Source organism: Felis catus, chromosome C1 (genome assembly GCF_018350175.1).
Source record: "Felis catus isolate Fca126 chromosome C1, F.catus_Fca126_mat1.0, whole genome shotgun sequence".
NCBI lineage: Eukaryota > Metazoa > Chordata > Mammalia > Carnivora > Felidae > Felis > Felis catus.
In genome coordinates this window covers 88,510,197-88,527,498 of record NC_058375.1, presented here as the reverse complement: position 1 = coordinate 88,527,498, position 17,302 = coordinate 88,510,197, and the positions used below count along the sequence as shown (strand labels likewise).

Here is a 17,302-nt window from a genome sequence, read left to right as displayed (position 1 = left end):
AAATCACTTAAAGCCAGAGGAGGAAGAAATGCCTTTCATTTTGCCTGCCCTCCTTCACCCAAGCAGTGAGTGTCTGGAAGTATGGTTCTCAGTGTTCCCTGAGGCAACAGGATGCTCTTGTGGTTCCCGAAGGTCTACAAAAAGTTTGTTCTTGGCAGCTTTCATGTTTCTAAAAGCAGCCTCCAACAAGTCTATTCTTCACTGCAGGGTGGGAAGGGGATGGGAAGGCACATCATCTCCTCAGAGGAATGAATCTCAGCTTTGGTGGGGCAGGGGTGGGGGAGGGGAGGTGAAGGTCTCCCTAAATTCTGAGTTTCTTTACAGTTCATATTTCCCTCAATCCTAGCGGTGGCAGCAGCCTTCTGCATTTGCTAACCCATTACACTTAGAGCTCCCTTTTACTTCTTTCAGTAGTTAACTATTTTTCACTTGGTTAACTATTCTTTATAGTATATACATCTTGTTGAAATTATTTGTGTGACTGAAACCTAAATGATACAAGTACAAAGCATAATAAAAGAAATAAATGGTCACTGTTTGAAAGAAGTTAAAACACACAAAACACAGCAAAATGGAAAACACAGCAAAATTAAGTGGAATAATAGCAGGTTATTAACTTTTCATTTTTTCTTTTTCTGTATCATCTTATAAACACATATATATTATATCAAACTATATTGTTTACATTATATCATATACATATTTAAACTTCTATTTCCAGCTTATTATCTTTTTCCAAAGTCATTATACATTATTTGAATCCATGCTTTTTAATGACTGCATAATGGGCCACTTATAAAGGTAGACTTTAACTTATTTAATCCATTTTCTCTTATTCTTTGATATTTAGACTGCTTTTAATTCTCTTAGAATTTAAGGTGACACTTTAAGGGGCACTTGGATGGCTCAGTCGGTTAAGCATCCGACTTCAGCTCAGGTCATGATCTCGAAATTTGTGAGTTCGAGCCCCACATCAGGCTCTGTGCTGACAGCTCAGAGCCTGGAGCCTGTTTGGATTCTGTCTCCCTCTCTCTCTCTGCCCCTCCCCTCACTTGCACTCTGTCTCTCTCTCTATCTTTCAAAAATAAATAAAATTTAAAAAATAAAGCGATACTTTAAGAAACAACATAAATATTGTTACTCTTGAATAATTATTCTTCCTCTCTCTCACCCTTACTCTTTCCCCTAACCCCATGCATCTATCTATCTCTTAATTTGGCCACAAATCTTTTAGTGATTAACGTGAAAATTTATGAACTCATAAATTGTGACATCTATTTTTAGTAAGGAAAAATACCAAATACATTTTTCTTAATTATACAACCTGGAATGTTTAAAATCTTATAAAATCTGGTGGTTCTGGAATAAGAATTGGCATTCATCAAACTAGTACCTAATATGGTATCTTGTAGCTAATAGAGTTACCTTCTGTTACAGCTTTGCAATTTTTTCACGGTATTTGAGCTTTGTCTTTGCTTTCATTTCCTATCCCAACTCTCCTTATGGCTTATCAACTACATCCTGTAGTTACCCAGTGATGGGAAGCCAATGCCTATTTGTTCCACATCTACTGCAGTGCTCTATTTAGACCCTCCTTCCCAGGCTCTTCGTTTCTCTTTAACTTTTTCAAGCTATAATTTCTTCACCTTGGGAGTTTGGGGCTAACAAGACGACAGTCAACATGTCTGCCTGATACAATATTACATGATCCTAGATTCTGCCCTCCCAAGTAATCAATTTCTTACCAAAATTAAAAATGAAATCATCTGAAATTCAATAGATAATATTGAGAACTCTAATTGACCTCCCTGCCACTTAATAAAAGTATCTGACTCTGAAATAAAAAATCTAATCCTAAAAACTCAACTCTTTCTTTTTAATTAAGTTTTGTCTGTAATAAATAGTTGCTGTAATTTTTCCTTTTTTTGTGCAGAAGGTTATTTGCATATATCAAATCTTCAAATCTATATTAGCTTCCTATATCTAGGCAAACCACTTCCTCTACACTAACTTGTCCAGGTAATAGCAAAAAGTAATTTTGAAAGTCATATTTGTATAATTGGATGTATTCATAGCACAGCTGCAAATCTCTTAAAGTTGTTATAAACCATGCAACACCACTTCTTTGTGACAGTTTGTTGAGCATTTAAATGGAAATCAGAGAACCTAAGCTATCTATTTCAATTCAGCTAGCAATTCTGCAAAGCTTAAAAATCTAAATGCCACAGTACTGTGAAAACACAAACTATCAAAAATTTATACAATTAAATTATCTTCTATAAAAATAACTTTGTTTTCAAGCATTTGCTAATCTCCTTATAAACATACATTTCTTTTACAAAATCATTTAAGCTCCATAATGCCCATATTATGCATATTGTTTTCAAATTACTCTTTTGTTCTGACTGAATTTAAGCTTAAATTTCTAAACATGGTTATTTGAAATTGTTTCTCTTCCCCATAAGATTCTTAGTTAGGAGGCGTCCAGTTGCACCACCCCACTGTTACTCCCCAGGTCACCAGTGGCAAGGTAACCAGTTGTCTATTCAACCTTTCTGCTCCTATACCTCTAATTACTCTTTTTCCTTATTTTAGCTCCTTTGTTTTTATTACACAAATAAGCCCTAATTCTGACCTCCAAACCCATTTCTTATCTCCTTTATAAAGTCCTTTTTCTAATCTTTCACTATTTCCATTCCCATATTTTCCACTTCCTTTTCTTCCCTTCCTTCCCGTTTTCTCCTCTTTTTACTCTCTATAAATATAAGTAAAACTCTACATAAGGCCTCAATTACTTTTATATATTGAAAACTCTGAAAGGCATATAGCAAGGATTTTTTTCATTAAGCCTTAAACTATATGTCCAGCTGTTCTCTGAACATCACTGTCTGGAAACTCATGTGTTCAAAGCTGAATTAATTATTATCTTTATCCCATTTCATTCACCTCCAATTCTTCATCCTTTATTCAATTCTTTATCGACCACCAATTTTCCGTTCATATTCATTATGTTTTCCATTTTAGTGATGGCACCATTTATCTCCTAAACTAAATCAGAAATTTACAGATTATCCTTAAAGCATTCTTCTTCACCATCCATATTCCATTCCATTCTCTTAATTCCACTTCCTGAATACTTCTAAGATCGTTTCCTTAATTTATATCCTCCTAACACTATCTATATTTAGGTTCTCCCCATTCTTCACTAGCAACATCCTGACTAGTTTCCCAGCTTCATCAAAATCATCATCCTCACTAATGATAACACTAACAACACATTTTTTTTCTTTCTCTTCTTTTTTTATAATAGTTCCTGATTATCTCCTTTATCAAATCATAGGAATATTAAATATACAGAAAACATAGTAGTCTATGGAGAACTAACACAAATAAAATGGGTCTTCTCTTTTCCTACTCATGTGTTGCCAAACATTTGACAGTGAATCTTCATACTACCTAATCAGAAGTCATGCAATTGGTGACAGAAGCACAAACACTGGTTTCTCTGGAAACATGCCTGATTTGTAATGCTGGGTCATATCAATCTTCTGTGTTTATCCTTCACTTGCCATACTTCTCTCTGCATTCCACTTCTACACCATTTTGGTGGCATTTTTAAAAATATCTTGTTACTCGCTGCATGTATTCTGTCTTAGATTTTCAATGCTCAACTATATCATAGCTACAGAATATGGATAGAACATGATGGGGATTTTAAGGCATCAAACAAATCTGTTATGGACCACCTTTAAGCAAATCTCCAACCCTTTAAGAAAGCATGTATTACACATGAACTTTAGGATTGTCTTTCCATCTCTGTGAAAAATGCCATTGGAATTTTGATAGTGGTAACACTGAAGTCTATAAATTGCTTCAAGGAGATGGACATTTTAACAATATTAATTCTTCCAATCCATGAACATGGGGTATCTTTCCATTTATTTATGTTTTCATTTCTTTCATCAATGTCCTGTAGTTCTCAATATACAGGTCTTTCATTTGCTTGGTTAAATTTATTCCTAAGTATTTTATTGGTTTTCATGCTATTATAAATGGGATTGCTTTCTTAACTTCTCTTTCAGATAGTTCATGTTAGTGTGTAAAAAATGCAACTGGTTCTTGTATACTGATTTTGTATATTGCAACTTTACTGAATTAGTTTATTAGTTCTAACAGTTTTCTGGTGGAACCACTATGATTTTCTATATATAAGATCATGTTATCAGCAAAAAGAGACAATATTACTTCCTCCTTTCCAGTTTGGATGCCCTGTATTTCTTTGTCATGCCTAATTATCCTGGCCAGGACTTTCAGTACTGTGTTGAAAAGAAGTGGCAAGAGCAGGCATCATTGTCTTCTCCTGGTCTTAGAGGAAAAGCTCACAGCTTTTCACCTTTGAATATGATGTTAGCTATTGGCTTGGCATATGTAGCATTTATTAGGTTGAGGTACTTTCTGTATTTAATGTGTTGTGATGTATTACCATAAAAGTATATTGAGTTTTGCCCAATGTATTCTTTTAATTTATTGAGATGATAATTTGTTTTTTACCTTTTGTTGTGTTAATGTAATATGTCATATTTATTGATTTAGTATATTGAACCATCTCTGCATCACGGATGTAAATCCCACTTGATCAGAGTGAATGATCTAAAAGGGTGTACTGTTAAATTCTGTTTGCTAGTATTTTGTTGAGTATTTTTGCATCTGTGTTCATCAGGGATAGTGGCCTGTAATTTTCATTTTTTGTGTGGTGTTATTGTCTGGCTTTGGTATCAGAGTAATGCTGGCCTCATAAAATGAGTCTGAAAGTGCTCCTTCCTGTTAGGTTTTTTTGGAAGAGCTTGATAGGGATTGATAGTAATTCTTTTTAAATATTAGTAGAATTCACCTGTAAAGTTATGTGCTCCTGAGCTTATCTGTGTTAGGAGATTTTTGATTACTGATTCAATCTCCTTACCTACAACTGGTCTCTTCAGATTTTCTATTTCTTCATGACCAAGTCTTGATAGGTTGTATGTGCCAAGGAATTTTTAAATTTCTTCTAGATTTTTAAATATCTCCTAATTTGTTGGTATATAATTGTTAATAGTAGTGCTTTAATATCCTTTGTATTTTGTGGTATCAGTTATAATGTTTTCTGTTTCATTTCTGTTTTATTATCTCTTTTCTTAGTTACTCTAGTTAAGTTTGTCAATTTTGTTTATCTTTAAAAAAAAAGCTCTAATTTTCATTGATTTATTTTGTATTGTTCTTCCAGTCTCTGTTTCACTTATTTTTGCTCTGATCTTTGTTATTTTCTTCCTTCTTCTTACTTTGGGCTTAGTTTGTTCCTCTTTTTCTAGTTCCTTAAAATGTAAAGTTAGATTGGTAATTTGAGATATTTTCCTTTTTCCTAAAGGAGGCAATTATTGATAATCTTTCCCCCCAGAATTGCTTTTGCTGCATCCTATAAGTTTTAGTATGTTGTATGTCCATTTTCATTTGTTTCAATATATTTTTATATCCTTGTTGATTTCTTCCTTGACTCATTGGTATGGTATGGAACCACAAAGACCCTAAATAGCCAAACCAAACTTGAGAAAGACAAAACTGGAGGCATCACATTTTCTGATTTCAAACTATATTACAAAGCTACAGTAAATCAAAACAGTATGGTAGTGGTACAAAAACAGGCATATAGACCAATGAAATAGAATACAGAGCCCAGAAACAAACTCACACATGTATGGTCAACCAATTTTTGACAAAATTGCCAAGAACATACAATGGAAAAAGGACAGTCTTCTCAATAAACTGCCTGAAAAACAATATCCACGTGCAAAAGAATGAAACTGGATCCCTATCTTACAGCACTCACAAAAATTAAGTGGAAATGAATTAAAGACTTAAGTGTAGAACCTGAAACCATAAAACACCTAAAAGAAATAATAAGGAAGAAACTTCATGACATTGGTTTTGGCAATGGTCATGGATATGACACCAAAACATAAGTACAGAAAGCAAAAATAAACAAGTAAAATTACATCAAATTAAACAGCTTCTGCATAGCAGTCAATAAAATGAAAAGGCAAACTACAGAATGTGAGAAAATATTTGCAAACTATATATCTGATAAAAGGTTACTATCCAAAACATATAAGGAACTCTTCTAACACAATGACCAAAACAAAACACAAGTAACCTAATAGAAATGGCAAAAAAATCTTTATAGACATTTTTCCAAAAAAGATATATAAATGGCCAACAGGTACGTGAAAAAGTGCTCAACAATACTAATCATCAGCAAAATTTAAATCAAAACCATAATGAGATATTACCTCACATCTGTTAGAATGTCTAGTTTCAAAATGAGATAACAAATGTTGGAGAGAGTATGAAGAAAAAGGAACCATTATACATTTTTGTTGGAAATGCAAATTGGTACAGCCACTATGGGAAACAGTATGGAAATGGGGGTTCCTCAAAAAATTATAAATAAAATTACCGTGTGATTCAGCAATTCTACTCCTGGGTATCTATCCCAAAGAAACAAAGTCAGTATCATGAATTGATACAAGCTCTCATTTGATTGCCCCATTACTCACAGAAACCAAGATATGGAAACAACCTAAGCTTCCATTAATGGATGAATGGATTAAAAAATATTTATTGTCAAAAATATTTATTGTCATAAAAAAGAAAGAAATACTGCTATTTGTGATGATATGAATAAAACTGGAGGACATTATGGTAATTGAAATAAGCCAGAGAGAGAGAAATACTCAATGATTTTTCATATGTGGAATCTTAAAAAAATTAAACTCGTAAGAAACTTGTAATAGAGTAGAATGGTGGTTGTCAAGGACTGGGAAAATGGGGAGGTGTCATTCATAGGGCACACACTTCAGACATAAAATGAGTAAGTTCTGGGGGTCTATGTTCAGCATGGTGTCTATAGTTAATATAGTATTTAAGTATTTTATGCTTGAAATTTGCTGAAAGTAAATCTTAAGCATTCTCATCTCACCAAAAAAAAAAAAAAAAAAAAAAACTATATTAGGTTGATAAGTGTATTAATTAAGTTAATTATTCCATTTTTAAAGATCAGCTCAAATCTTTTACTTTGTTCCATGTGTCCAACAATTTATTACTGCTGACTTAGTTTAAGAGTAGTGTTTTAATTCAAAGCCTTAGTTCACATGATCCTGGATAAGCTCCCAAAATGTGGTCTAGATGTCAGTTAGGGTTTGCCTGCCCCTTGAGAGCTATATAAGCCTTGATAAAACTCTCAACCCATCTTTGGAAATCCAAAGTCATCAGGATTTCTTTTAAAGGATAATAGGGAGGGAATGAGTTCATGTCCTCATGGTCCCTAATTTTATTTCTTTTCATAGGAAAAAAAACCCCTCCTTTATAGCACAGAATAGAAAACCACATTTACTCTGAGGTCTTGTCTCAGAATCTCACTCACTATCTGCCAGTGGCTTTTCAAGATATCTTCATAAAGAGGAGCATTTTATCTATGAGAGAAATGAGATGCCAGATGCTAAAATAACACATTTCCAACTTCTCATAACTGCCTTGTTACTCAGGTTCTATAATTTGGGAAGTTATTTTTTAGCTGTAAAGTAGGCTCTATGGAAAGTGGGCCCTATCAAGTATCATCTTGCCCAACATCCTGAGACCTATAGAGGAAACTGTCTTTCCCAAGATCCTGCTATTAATATCAGAGTCATACTGCATCTCGAGCCCCTGGATTGTCATTCCAGTGTTCTTTCTATTACTTCATACTGCACTGATACTCAAAATAAATGAAATCATTATTTAGGCAACTCACTGAAATAATTTTCTTTTACTTAATCAAATGATAAAAATTCAAAGTACTTGGGTGCCTGGGTGGCTCAGTCAGTTAAGTGTCTGACTTCGGCTCAGGTCATGATCTCACGGTAAGTCAGTGCAAGCTCTGCATTGGGCTCTGCTCTGACAGTGCAGAACCTGCTTCAGATCCTCTGTCTCCCTCTCTCTCTGCCCCTCCCCCACTCTTGCTCTCAAAAATAAACATTTTTAAAAATTCAAAATACTTAATAAGATTTAAACTTATATTTTCCTTTGAATACTTAAATTAATAGTAACCACTCATGGACCAGATGTTCTTTGTGAGTTTATATTTAAAAAGTGATTATGTATGCCTATAATTTATTACTCTTTCAAATCATAGCTCAAAATTCCACAGACTAATACAATTGCTAAATTAAATTTATCAGTGCTGTGAAGTCAACTTTTATTTGGTTACATTTTTAGTTCACTATGTGTAAATTCAATTTAAAAACAATTTAAAAACAAGCTTAAGGGAAGAGAATCCATTGAAGTAATTAAATTGGTTAGTATCTACTCAATTTATCAAATGTTTATTTTTTATTTTTGAGAGAGAGACAGAGAGAGCAAGTGAGGGAGGAGCAGAGAGAGAGGGGGACGGAGGATCCAAAGTGAGGTCTGCACTGACAGCAGAGAGCCCAATGTGGGGCTTGAACTTATGATCCAAAAGATCACAACCCGAGCTCAAGTCAGACGTTCAACCAACTGAGCCACCCAAATGCCCCAGTACTACTCAATTTATATACATTATTTATTTATTCTTTCTAATCAAAATAAGAAAGTTTTATTACAATAATAACTATAATTTGTTGCACATTCATTGAGGCAGGCACTGTGGCCTATGTATTATCTGATTTCTGTAACTTCTCTGTAAGTTAGGTATATTTTAGAATAATTAACTAAGAACACTAAGATGCAGAAAGGTTATAGGAAATGCCCACAGCCACACAATAAAGTGGCAGGTATTAAATTCAAACCCAATCCATTTTACCCAAAACCCACACTTTTACAAATGTGAAAAATGATTCTTTATTTATGATTATCAATATCCTTGTACTATCTATCTATATCTATTTGCATGTAGGTCATTTTTTAGAGGTCACATGTGATGTGATAAAGATTTAGTATATCCGTAGATGTTAATAAATATTTGAGTAATTATAAAGATTTGTTCTCTTTATAACATTTTATGAGCTATTCTCAAATTATAAATTTCTTAAAGTAGATAACTTGAAATACTTAATGCAATAATAAATTTTGAAAATCTTTTTCTAAGCTTTCTGATCTATTTTTCCCCTTGTAAACCTTGCCAGTTCCTCATTTAAATTTTTTTGTCCAAAATTTCTGGAATAATGAGAATGCAGTTTTGCCTGACCTATACATGGACCCAGTCTCCCAATTATACTGAACCTATTTTCTTAGATTTTTTGACTGTCCCCTAACATATAGGTTCATCCTTGCACAGTATTAATCTTTAAGCAATACAATCTGGGACGGGGTGACAGGAAGACTACCTAATTGGCAATATGTCAGCATTTTTCTGGATGACATGTGATGATGGACTTGGCAGCAATAAGATCATGGGCATACCTGACCTAGCAACATGTAAAGCACTCATGTAACACAGATGATTTAACTATATGAACAGCCAATATTCCCAGAATAAGTTTTTCCCTCAAAATAAAGCAGCCATTTCTTAAAGACTTAAATCCATGTATTAAAATACAGATTTGACTATAATCATCTACCAAGGATGGGCTAAATGATATAAATTTGTTCCAAAATCTAATATGACTTCAACTAATTTGATGGGAGACAGAAGGTCAAGAGCAGGAAAAATCTTCTTGGACCTACCTGAATTTGTGCCAAAAATAGGAAATTTCAGAGAAACCTTTGTTTTTGAGAATTGTCTAGGACCAACACCAAGGCCTCCATATTAGTTTGTGCACATCAAATACAAAATGATATGAGGTATTATCTGAGATGTGAGAAAAAGAATACAAAATCCTTATAAGGATAATTCTAATATACTTCCAAATATCAGTGTCACCATTTTATGGTATACACAGAAAAAGAACGTTGTCTCACATACAACCTTGGATGGTGCACCATACAAATACTTATCCTTACTGCCTCAAACTTTCTTGTAGGCCACTATTCATGTCCCTGTTTATCTTTTCAGAATCCTTTTGAAGAATGCCACCCCATACCCTCAAATGGCAAAAGTAGGGACTGGCCACACTTGCTTTTAACTGCCGTGAACTTTTATCCTCTCCTGTATAATTCAATCATTACTGAAGATTGGGAGAAAATAGACCAAACACTGGAAAGGAGGAATTCAAGACAGTAAATTTTATTTTCCCCATAGTTCAAAGAAAAGGCACAGAACCAGAACACAGAATTTCTTCTCAGAAACAGCTCATTCTTAATAACTCTTTTTTTTTAACGTTTATTTATTTTTGAGACAGAGAGAGACAGAGCATGAACAGGGTAGGGGCAGAGAGAGAGGGAGACACAGAATCTGAAACAGGCTCCAGGCTCTGAGCTATCAGCACAGAGCCCGACGTGGGGCTCGAACTCACGGACTGTGAGATCATGACCTGAGCCGAAGTCGGACACTTAACCGACCAAGCCACCCCGGCGCCCCTGAAACAGCTCATTCTTAAAGACTACGCCATTCATCAAGTTGACTCTTCACTAGGAGTGCCTATTTCTTTAAAGTGCCATTTTACAGTTCTATAACACTCGTTAATAAAATCCAACTCTGTCTACCATGTTGGCCATACTGTAGAATACATGTTTTTTTCCAAATCCCCAGAATGCAGTGGGACAAAGGCAGGATTTTCCGAAGTCTGTTTAACACTCAGGATATTATAGCAGGACTGCCTACATTTTAACCTGAGATTGATCATGCAATGGATAAATTAGTCTATGCTTGTGGCTTTGGAAAAGCTGAAATAGGAAAAACATACATAGTTTGGAAAAATTTATATATATATATATATATATATATATATATATATATATATGTATTTTTTTGTTTATTTATTTATTTTGAGAGAGACAGAGCAGGGGAGGGGCAGAGAGAGAGAAAGGGAGAGAGAGAATCCCAAGCAGGTTCTGTGCTGACAGCACAGAGCCTGATGCGGGGCTCAAACCCAGAAGCCATGAGATCATGACCTGAGCCAAAACCAAGAGTCAGACATCTAACTTACTGCACCACACAGGCTCCCTTATATTTATATTTTTAAAAACAAAAAACATTAAAATATAATAAAAAACTCAAAAATTTGTCCTTGTATTTATAAGCAATTTAGCATTTCATTTGTTTCTTTTCTCAAAAAATTATTATTACAAAGGAATGTGGGTCCAATATGGTTAGTGACTCTAAAAGTTTGAATCTACAAAATAATAATAATAATAATAATCCAGTGAAGAAATGGGCAAAGAACATGAACACTTTCACAAAGAAGACATCCAGATGGCTAACAGACACGTGAAAAGATGCTCAACTTCAGGGAAACATCACTCATAATCAGGGAAATACAAATCAAAACCACAATGAGATATCACCTCACCCCTGTCAGAATGGCTAAAATGAACAACAACTCAGGAAACAACAGATGTTGGCCAGGATGAAGACAAAGGGGAACCCTCTTGTACTGCTGGTGGGAACGAAAACTGGTATACCCACACTGTAAAACAGTATGGAGGTCCCTTAAAAAATTAAAAATAGAACTTTATGGCCCAGCAATTGCACTACTTGATATTTATACAAAGGATACAAAGATACTGATTCAAAGGGGCACATACACACCAGTGTTTATAGCAGCACTATTGACAATAGCCAAATATGGAAAGAGCCCAAATGTCCACCAATTGATGAATTTATAAAAAAGATGTGAGGTACACACACACACACACACACACACACACACACACACACACACACACAATGGAATATTACTTGGCAATCAAAAAGAATGAAATCTTGCCATTTGCAATAACATGGATGGAACTAGAGTGTATTCTGCTAAGTGAAATAAGTTAGAGAAAGACAAATATCATATGATTTCACTCATATGTGGAATTTAAGAAACAAAACAGATGGACATAGAGGAAGAAAAGCAAAAATAAGATAAAAACAGAGAGGGAGATAAATGATAAGAAACTCTTAAATATAGAGAACAAACTGAGGGTTGCTGGAGGTGTGTTGGGTAGGGGGATGGACTAAATGGGTGATGGGAATTGGGAAGGGCATTTGTTGGGATGAGCACTAGGTGTTGTATGTGGTTGATGCAACACTAAATTCTATTCCTGAAATCATTATTATGCTATATGTTAACTAACTTGGATTTCAATTAAAATTAGAAAAATGATAAAATAAAATAATAAAATAAAATAAAATAATAAATGAATAAATAAATAAATAAGAAAAAAAAGTTTGACTCTAGCACTGGCTTTGGCACTTTAATTCAGGTGACCTTTGATATTTAGAAATAAATGTGAAGCGAAAATAAGGATTCTCCATTTTTTTCTAGGGTATACCTATCATGAAAATGTCTTTTGGGGCATCTGCATAGCTCAGTAGGTTAAGTGTCTGACTCTTGGTTTCTTCTCAGGTCACAATCTCATGGTTTTGTGAGTTTGAGCCCTGCATCAGGCTCTGTGCTGACAGTGCAGAGCCGGCTTGGGATTCTCTCTCTCTCTCTCTCTCTCTCTCTCTCTCTCTCTCTCTCTCTCCCTCTCTCTCTCTCTCTGCTCCTCCCCAACTCATGCTGTCTTTATCTCTTTAAAAATAAATAAACTTAACAACAAAGAAAGAAAACAGTTATCTGGTCTCTCTTTCCCTTTCTATCTGTCTCTGTCTCTGTTGTGGATATTATGTATTGACTTCCAAATTTAAAAGACTATAATTTAGCATTATAATATATCCCTCATACATGCACATTTTCTGGTTCCCATCCTCCCAATTTGGTTTTATTAGTTAAATCCAAATTTACTGCCTTCAACATTATGTCTATGTAAACATCTTTTATTCTGAGCCAAGAATTTCAATATCTTTTTTAGACAAGAGTTTTTACCTTTCCAAGTTAATTTTTAAATTTTCTTTTACTTGCTTGACATTTTTCAAAATCTACAAACTTTTCTCCAAACTCCAACACTTCTCTCTAATGCTTTTTACTCAAATTATTCACATGGCCAAAACTGTCAGATAATGTATTAACTTTATTTTCCTAAAAAGACCTTTCTCACAAATCCCACTAATGTCCCAATCTAGTATTTACTGGTTTGCTTCTAGCCTGGTGGAACCCTACTGTTCTGGGACTTTTTGTCATTATAGTGAACATTCCCTTAGTTTCTTTTTGGTATTTAATTCTATCTCAAAACCTTATTTTCCTCTTTCTGGGTTGACTACCTTATTTTGGTGAAAAAAAGGTACATGAGAGTTATAATATTTCAGGTTTTCATATGTGAGAAATATCTATTCTCTGCCACAAATAATGACTGGTAGTTTGGCTAGCTACAAAATTCTAAGTTAGAAATCATCCTCCTGAAGATTTTAAAGATATTATTCTACTGTGCTCAAGCTTCCAGTGTTGCTGTAAGTTTTCTAATAATAGCTAACACTAATTTAGCACTTCCTATGCACCAAGTTTTATACTAGCCTACTTATTTCTTATAACAAACTTAAGAAAAAGTAGTATCCTTAATGACAGAGAAAGAAATTAAGATCCAAAGAAATTAAGTAGCTTGTCTCCTTCCCCGCCCCTCAGTTTTCTGAAGTATTACAATATGCACTGCTCTCAATACTTCAATTTTTAATCTATATACAGTACTTGTATGCTTCAACTCATAATTGTCTTTTTCCTGTTTTCCCTATAGTCTCTTCAAAAATCACTACAATTAAATGTTGAGATTCATAGAATAATCCTCTAATATTCTTATCTATTCTATTTTCTATCTCTTGTCTTTTTCCTCTATGTCCTAAGATATTTCCTTAATTTTACACTCCAAATTTTCTATTGAATTTTTATTTTAGTTAGCACATTTTTAATTTCAGAAATCCCATTCATATGTATAAATATATTACTGTTTCTTTTTGTGTGTCTTAAACATTCTAAAATTTTCTTTATAGTATCACTTTCTTTTTTTGTTACATTTATTCTTATGTTCCTTATGGTTTTGTTTTTATTGTAAATTATATGTTTTTAAATTATCTTTTCCAAATTTGTTGGTGATTTTTAAGCATACCATTGATTTTGTACTGCTATCTTCTGTTTATCTTCCTTTCCTTCTTTTATAATTACTTAACATGGGCCATATGTCATTTAGTATTTTTTTAGGTTTATTTATTTATTTTGAGAAAAAGAGAGAGACAGAGTAAGAGGGGAGGGGCAGAGAGAAGGAAAGAGAGAGAATCTCAAGCAGACTCTGCAACATCACTGCATAGCCTGATGCCAGGCTTGAACTCTTGAACCGTGAGATCATGCCCTAAGCCAAAATCAAGAGCCAGACACTTAACCGACTCAGCCACCCAGGCGCCCCTGTCATTTAGTTTTTTTATTATTAACAATTTTTATTATGACTAGGTCTCAATTCAGCTAAAGGTCTGTATTTTTATGTTTGGGTTTCGGGGGCCCATGTGAGCTGGGACAGCATCATTTTGTATATATTGTCTCAGGACATTTTTTTATCAAACCTTCTGTGTAAGCTCAAAGATCATTTATTTTCCTCATAGTACTTTTGCCTGTGTCTAAATATGTTTTTAAAATGAACAGAAAATCTGTATAGCTCATTATGAAGCTTTTTATTTTATAGGATTCCTTTGTGGCATTAGTGCATTTTGTTCCCCCAGGTTAACATGTAGAACTGGATTATCAAATCTGAGATCTTATTTTAGCATCAAGCTTTACTAATAATTTCAAAGACAGAGTTAATTAGGAGGTTTAGACAAAACAGAGAAAAGCCTAAGATATCAGCAACAGCTCTTCAGGTCCCACTTCCTGCACTGCACATGAATATCTGGCTCAGAAAAATAGATTGGGTCTCTAAATAAGGATTATAGAGTTATCTCACACATAGAAGATTTTAAGACATAAAACATCTCCATTTTAAATCTAAGAGAGTTGCATAACTTATAAAATATCACCATGCTTCATAGATTCTAGATTCTAGTTCTTATAGGTAACACTTAGCCAGGGACCCTCTACAAAGGGCATTTCAGAGATAAGGTTTCTTCCTCCCAACCAAATATCAGTAGAAAATTTCCCCAGAAATCCAGGTGACAGGAAAATTAGACCAGGTCACCTACCTCCTATTTTTCCTCCCAGGACATCTGACAGTCAAGAGAGTTAAGAGATTTCAAGTCAACTGCTTTAATTACTTCTAGATAGCCCTAAATGACTTTATACAATTATCTGGCTGATCATCAAACATATTCCTTGCTACTACTTCCAACTCTTATTAACTTCTGTGGAAAAAATAATTTTTCTTTGTGGCTTTTCTATTCTCACACTATGGAATAGGATTTGTGTATAGTTCCAAATCCCTGGTAGCTCACTGTTCAAAGAAAGAAATCTTTGATTAGATTTTTAAGGTCAGAGACCACCATATTTCTAAGAAGTTTGTGCCATGCACAAAATCTGTTGGTACTATTTCCTCTATAGATTATTCCAAATTCCACTTGATTGGCATTTCTATTCAGGTTCTTATTGTTTATTATTTGCTCTGGAAATCTCATAGTTTTATTAGAGATGAATGGAATTATAGTTTTGCTCTTTTTATTTTCTGTTTTCACCAAAGAGAGTGGTTGGAGTAGAAATATCTTTGTAATCTCCGAACATAAGAAAATGAAACATTGTTTTAAAGGCTTTCTACTGCTATAACTAAAATTTCTGTGATTTAAAGAAGTTTTGAAAAACAAGATTTTGCTTCAAACTCATGTATTTGATATTTTTGTAAATAAGCTTTTAAAAATTTGGAATTAACAAAGGCCCTATGTAAACTTCAAAAATATGCAAAAAGCTTTTGAAAAGCAAATGTTTATATTTTTAAATAATTTTTGGATGCTATCTGTAAATAATTTATAGACAAATATAAGAGTGAATAAAGGACAAATAGGACTAAACTTTAGATTCACTTTTAACTATTTTAAATTAGTATCTACAGTGTGAAATTTTATATGCAGCAATAAGGAATTTAATTCATTTCAAAGATATAGTGAAAAATAACTGTATTTTACTATAAGCTCTTTTTTTACTATATATATATAAGATCTTTTTTACTGTATATTGAATTAACACATGTATATGTTATAACATATATATATAACATACATATATATATAAATAACTGTATTTCACTATAAGGTCTTTTTTTTACTATATATGTATATAAGGTCTTTTTTACTGTATATTGAATTAACCTTTATATATATATGAAAAATATGAAAAATAACTATTTTACATATATATGTATAATCAACTATATATTGAATTTTTAATATTAACGATTGAAGGTTAATTCAATATATAGTTGATTATATATATATATATATGTATATATATATAAAGGTTAGTTCAATATACAGTAATAAAGACTTACATATACATAGTAAAAAAAGACCTTATAGTAAAATAGTTATTTTTCATGTATATATATAAAGGTTAATTACATATATATATACACATAGATATACATATATATGTATATACATATATATGAAGGTTAATTCAATATATAGTATGTGTGTGTGTGTGTGTATATATGTGTATATATACATATATATATGTATATATATATATATATATGTGTGTGTATATATATATATATATATATATATATATATATATATATATATATATTTGGGTTAACCAGGGAATAAGATGCAAAATTCTCTGATCTTCAGGTAAATGCTGGCCAGATTTCAGTTAATGACAGGCTCTTCAGAGCAAAGGCCACAAGTTCTTTATGTTTTTACCTTTCATACCTAGCATTTTATCTTGCTAGTAGTAGTCACTCTTCCAATATGTGTGCCTGGTACTGCTGTCAAAAATGTGCTAGATATAGTTAAACAATATCTTTTTATTATCATTTTTCTAATAATTAGTATATTTTAATTATAATATTGGTACTTTTTCATATGTACCATCTCATTAATCTCTATGGACTCCAAATGTTATTTTCAATGAGTTAAAAGAAAATGATTTTTTCTTGGAAGGGGAATAGAAAATCTTCAGCAAAATAACACTTGTCAAAAAGGAGAGAAAGAGAAAAGAAAATATCCCAAATTAAATTACAGAAAGGACTGGCATTGATAGATTACAAGTGCTTAAGATAGAATAGTGCAGAATTCCTAAAGTAACACCCAATTCTTATAAAATGTACCACTTGGAAACAGAGGTTCTATTTTACATCTCATTGCATCTGAAAAAGCAATATT

General features: G+C 33.0%; 1 protein-coding gene across 5 annotated transcripts in view; it reads right to left on the bottom strand.

Moving 5' to 3' along the window:
• Window positions 1-17,302, bottom strand: part of AMY2B (amylase alpha 2B) — a 198,112-nt gene that overhangs the window by 145,553 nt on the left and 35,257 nt on the right. The window lies entirely within an intron of this gene.